Source organism: Belonocnema kinseyi, chromosome 6 (assembly GCF_010883055.1).
Source record: "Belonocnema kinseyi isolate 2016_QV_RU_SX_M_011 chromosome 6, B_treatae_v1, whole genome shotgun sequence".
NCBI lineage: Eukaryota > Metazoa > Arthropoda > Insecta > Hymenoptera > Cynipidae > Belonocnema > Belonocnema kinseyi.
The window spans coordinates 54,835,285-54,841,440 of NC_046662.1; positions in this window are offsets into that span (position 1 = coordinate 54,835,285).

Sequence of the window (6,156 nt, forward strand, 5' to 3'; positions counted from 1 at the left end):
AAAAACATTTGTATTTTTGTATGTTTTGTGACCAAAGCAGTTCACATTGAACTTGCTCATGATTTAAGCACTGATGCGTTTCTCAACTGTTTACGTCGTTTTATATCCCGTCGCGGCAAGTGCCAACTCATACATTCAGACAACGGAACTAACTTTGTAGGGGCTCGCAAAAATCTAAATGAATTAACGGCGCTCTTGAATAACAATAAATTCCAAGAAATTGTCAATAATTTTTTATCGCAAGAACACATCCAGTGGCACATGATTCCACCTCGTGCACTCCATTTTGGAGGGTTATGGGAGGGGGCGGTAAAATCAGTTAAAAAACATCTATCACATGTTATTGGGGAAACTAGGTTGACTTACGAAGAAATGTACACGGTTCTAACACAAGTTGAATGCTGTTTAAATTCACGCCCACTTTCTCCACTCTTTAATGATACAAACGACCTCACCCCTTTAACTGCTGGACACTTCCTTATTGGAGACTCTTTATCTGCATTACCACAAGCAGATCTGATTTATGTCCCACGTACTCGTCTCTCAAGATATGAGCATCTTCAACAGATGCTACAGCACCTTTGGAAACGCTGGCAACTTGAATACTTCAATCAATTGCAGCAACGAATCAAGTGGTCTCATGCAAAATCGAGTCCCTTAGCGCCAGGTACTATGGTAGTTGTTAAGGAGGACAAACTACCTCCCATGAAGTGGCGCATCGGCCCAGTTATTCAGCTACACCTGGGAAAGGATAATATAACACGAGTTGTGTCTATTCGTGTGGCTGACTCAATTATCAAAAGATCCATAATCAAGGTCTGTATCTTGCCAATGGATCAAGATACAATAAAACCTCCAAAATTAATTGTTCTGTTTAGAATTAAAGACAGCATTGAACTGACTACAAGGGCAAGGAATTTGTATCTCTAAGCTGCAAGGATTGTCTGTAGTCACGTACACCTTATTTCTGTCATAAACTTTTCCTGTAACTCCGTTATTTAGCTGCTTATAACCTAAGGCATTAGAACCTTTCGACGTTGTCACCTTTCGCACTTTCGTCCCAAAATGTCCTTTTCTGTTGGCAACACTGTAATTTAGCGGGACAGCTCTGGGACGGCCGCTTTCGACCGTGGGTCAGTTACCAGAACTCAGTTATCCTTCAGAGAGACAACATTTATGTAAAGGCTTCACACTCAATTTAATGTAATTCTGAATAATATTCCTTATTGGTTTAATAAATCGAATTAAAACGTACCATCCGCATTCTTTACTGCATGAGAATAGTTCAACAAAGTGCATGCAAACGTGTAGAAATTCAGAAACTTTTTTATTCACTTTGCACGCACGACAAAAAATGATTAAATTTGAAAATTTTAAGTGTATCTAAAATACTGTTTTGTTCCGTTTATAACAGATTCTATGTTTAAAAGTATTACAAGATAAAAATGGATAATGCAACTAGCAGTCACTTGCAAAACATTTTTGAAAAGTAAAAATTACGTACAGTAAGAGAGGGGCAGGGGTAAAATATTTTGTTACGGTTTGTTACGGTGGAGAGGAGGGATCTTAGAGAAGGCCTGTGATCCGTTACGTTATTTAAGTATGACTCCCTTCATTTATCAATATATTGCCTATTTTATGTCGTTAAAAAAAATCATTTCAGTTTCAAATTTTCTCTTTTACGATTGAAACAAAAACTACGTGCACTTTAAAAAAAGTTTAATATCAAATTTTCACCTATTTTTTTGCTTAACAGCTTTTGTCTATTAGTTTAGTTTTTGAATTTCTAATTTTATGTTTTACGAGTAGGTAAAAACTACGCGTCTTTAATTACACAGGCCCACAAGAAAAGTTGCCTGCACGAGACAAGCAAACAGGCTACCCTTATGGAATTTGAGCCGCTGAATCCGAATCTGACTTTAGAATTTCTTCTACACGTCTCAGTTTTTGCCTAGATGCATAAAATAGGGGAAAACCTAGGGATATTCTGGACATGATTTTGATAATACCAGTATACGGAAAAATAAACGTACTGGAGTCATATTCTCACGTCTTGGGACTGGTGAAGACCAAATTCATACATAAAATTTTCCCAGTGTGCCTTCTGTTTTCCCTATCTAGGATAAATCTAGGAAAATTGAAAGCCTTGCTCACGTTATACCGACTTCTATAGCAGAAAATAACAAAAATGCTATTTCCTCTGCGGTTTTGCGCATTTAATCTAAATTTGACCACTAAATTTTTCGGGCTTTTAAAATTTTCTCCCTGGATGCAAAACGTAGGGAAAAGTCTAGGGAACTTCTAGTCATAAAGGCCCAACAAAAAAAAAGTTGTCTGCACGGAACAAGTGACTGATTTCGCACGCAAAACTGTAATGGATATTAGGTTTTTGTTATTTTTCCATGTAAATCTATATAATATGAGAAAGACCTTCAATTTTTCTAGAATTACCCAAGTTAGGGGAAATAGAAGACACGCTCAATAACTTCTGTGTACAAATTAAGTCTCTACAAGTCGTTGCACTTAAGAATATAACATCAATGTGTTTATTTTCGCGTATACGAGAATTATATGTAATATAATAACGAGAAAATTATCACTAGGGGTTTCCTCATTTTCTGAATCTAGGAGAAAACTGAGACGTGTGAGTGGAATTCTGAGGCCAGATTTGGATTCAGCGGCTCAAAATCCATAAGGGTAGCCTAGACACTAGTCTCGTGCAGACATTATTTCTTGTATGGTCTGTGTGAGCAAAAATCCATGAACTTTTTCCTACTTTCTGCATCTAAGATAAAACTCATACTGTGTAGGGGAAATTCCGAGGACACATTTGGATTCAGCCGCTCAAAAAATTCATATGGGTAGCCTATTTACTTGTCTCATGCAGACCAATTCTGTGTATAGCCTGTGTGACCAGAAAATCCCTAATCTTTTCCTTACTTTTTTTATCTAGGGGAAAACTGATACGTGTAGAAGAAATTCTAAGGCCATATTCAGATTCAGCGGCTCAAAAGTCTATAAAAGTAGCCTAGTCACTTGTTTCGTGCATACCACTTTTCTTGGTGGGCCTGTGTTATCAGACCTTAACTTATTAGATCTTACATGCCCATAAAAACAAAAAATCATCATAAACAAGGTGAAGAAATATGTTCGATTTTATTTCGTGGCCTGTAACCGTATACATGTGTAACAAAAATTGCGTTATAAAGTAAAATAAAACCCATGTGCTTGTGCTAATAGACTGAGTAACCAAAAAATTCTTAGCCCCTATTCCATTGCACTATTTGGGGAACATTTTCCGATAGTCATTGTTGTCAAGAAGCACTGGGAATAAAAAAATCTGCTAACGGGGGTAAATTTCAACTATATATGGTATAAAGCCATATGGAAGAAATCTTGAAATAATTCCACGTTCAACATGACATTCCTACGAATTGTTACTGTCTTCCTCCTAGTGTGCATTATTGCACTTTCTCAGATAGCTGGTTCTGTCGCTGCTGGAGATAGTGGTGTAGTCAAACGCAAGGTACCCGGAGGATCGAGCAAGATTCACAATAAAAAGGTATTTAAAATTTTGCTGCGAAATTATCAACTACGCTGGAACCGCATTTATTTCTGCCGTCCGAAACGTAAACATTCACTTATATCCTCCTGGGACAGGATACCACCAATGCTGCTCAGCGCAAGGAAATGGCCGTGCTGCGCGCTGATTGGCTTGTTTGCCACGTGGTACTGCGAGGTGATGGATGACCAGCGGTCAGTGTTACCAAACTTGGCGATTTGTCGCCATTCTGGCGATTCTTTTCTATCTGGCAACCAATTTTTGCAGGTCTGGCGACTGGGGACTAGTATAGCGATTTAAATCGAGTGTAGGCGACTTTTTGGCGGTCTGGCGACTTTTAGATAAGCGAGCCAATTACACCGAGCGTGAACGACTTAAAAATGTCCAGTTAGAACATGAAGTTAAAGCAATCAGAATAAGCGGATGATTATGTAAACATCAATCAGCTGCACGTGTTGCAGATGTGTTCACGTTATGCTAGCTCGTTTTATTACTGTGCGCTATTCAAAATATCATAAATATGTTATAAGCTTATTTTACTGAAAATTTATCAGCATTTTCGACTTCTACCTGGTGATTTCTGGAGACATTCAATTTTTTGAGGTTAGCGATTTCTGGCGACTTCCTAACCCTAAAACTGGCGGCAGAGATGTAAGCGCGAGAGGATATAAGTGAGAGCGGAAATAAACGCAGTTTCAGTGTATTTTTAAGTACTTCGACGTAATATTCGAGAATATACTCGTACACGCAAACGCAGATTGGTCCATCCTTTGTGCTATACTTTTAAATTTAAAACCTTAGTTACATTAGTTAAATAATATGTAAGCGTCTGCATGAAATTGTCCATAAACTACATAACCACTATAGGGGGAAAGGTTTCACAATAAACTCAAATTTTTTGGTTGAGAATTCTTGAATCTGATTAAAATCCGTCTTTTTGTAGTAAATTAATATTTTTGTTTATGAAATTTAGCTTTTTATTGAAAAATTTAACTTCTTGGTTCAAAACTCTAGAATTTTATTAAAAATTCGTCTTTTTATAGATAAATTAATCTTTTTGCTTAAAAATTCATTTTTGGTCGAGAATTATTGAATGTTGTTAAAAACTTTTTTTTCGTGGATTATCAATGTTTTTTGTTCAATATTTAAAAAACAGGTTTTAAAGTTGAACTACTTTCTTAAAAATTGAAAAAGTTTTTCTCTTCCTTAAAAATTCAACTTTTTGGTAGAGTTTTTCAATTTTATTGAAAATTTCATCTTTTTGGTTGAGGATCCTGTAATTTTATTGAATTTTTGTTTCAAAATTTTTATACTTGGTTGGGAATTCTCAAAGTTTATTAAAAATTTTTTTTTTTGGTAGTAAATGAACCTATGTGTTTAAAAATTCATATTTTTTAGGTAAAATTTAACTTTTTGGTTAAGAATTCTTGAAATTTGTTGAAAGTTCGTTTTCTGAGTAAAAACTTATTTTTGTTTTGTTTAAAAATGCATATTTTCGCGTAAATATAAAAAATAGGTTTGACAATTGAACTAGTTTCTTAAAAATTGAAACAATTTTCTATCTTTCTTAATAGCTCAACTTTTCGGCAGAGGTCTTGAATTTTATTGAAAATTCGCTTGTTTTACAGTAAAATAATATTTTTGTCAAACAACTTATCTTTTGCTTAAAAATTTAACAACTTGTTTTCAAAGCAGAACTACTTTCTTAAAAATCCATTCTTTGGCTGATGATTAACAATTTTAGTTAAAAGTTCATCTTTTTGGTTAGAAATTAAGCTGTTTTGGTCAAAATTCCTTTTTTTTTGTTGAAAAGTTACTCTGGAAACTGAAAATTCAAATATTCCAATTTTGATGGAAAATCCTCTTTTTTAAAGTGAAATTCAACTTTTTGTTAAAATTGAACTGTTTAAAACTTCATCTTTTTTACTTAGAAATGCAACGCTTACTTTCAGAATTATTTAATTTAATTCAAAAGTCAACTGTTTGGTAGTAAATAATATATATTTTTTTTAAATTCATGTTTTTAATTGAAAATTAAACATTTTGGTTGAGAATTCTTGAATTTAAAAAAAAATTCGTTTAGTCCTTGCAAAGTTAACCTTTTTGTTTGAAAATTTATATATTTGGTTGAGATTTCTTAAACCTTATTAAAATTTTTTTGTTTGCGGCAAATTATTCTTTTTGCTTAGAAATTAATATTTTTTAGCTGAAAATTAAATTTTTTGGTTAAGAATTCTGAAATATTGTTTAAACTTCGTTTTGTAGCTAAAAATTATTCTTTTTATTAACATATTAAGAATAAATAAACAATATTATTTATTTCAGAGACTAATTTATTTTCTATGTTTTAGCATCATTAACACCTTCCTCGTAAGGCTCTTCACAATTTAAATCAATTGACAATGTGGAACTGCAGCAGGACTATAAAAAATAAATTTACAACTCTTATTTCTCACTGTACTTTGAGAGACTATGATTGTTTATTATTATTTTACTGTCAACTACTACTGCAATTGTAATTTAGCAGAGGTTAAGTAATACTTATTATTGATGTATTTTCTATATTTGAATTGTTGAAAATTATGTAAATGTGA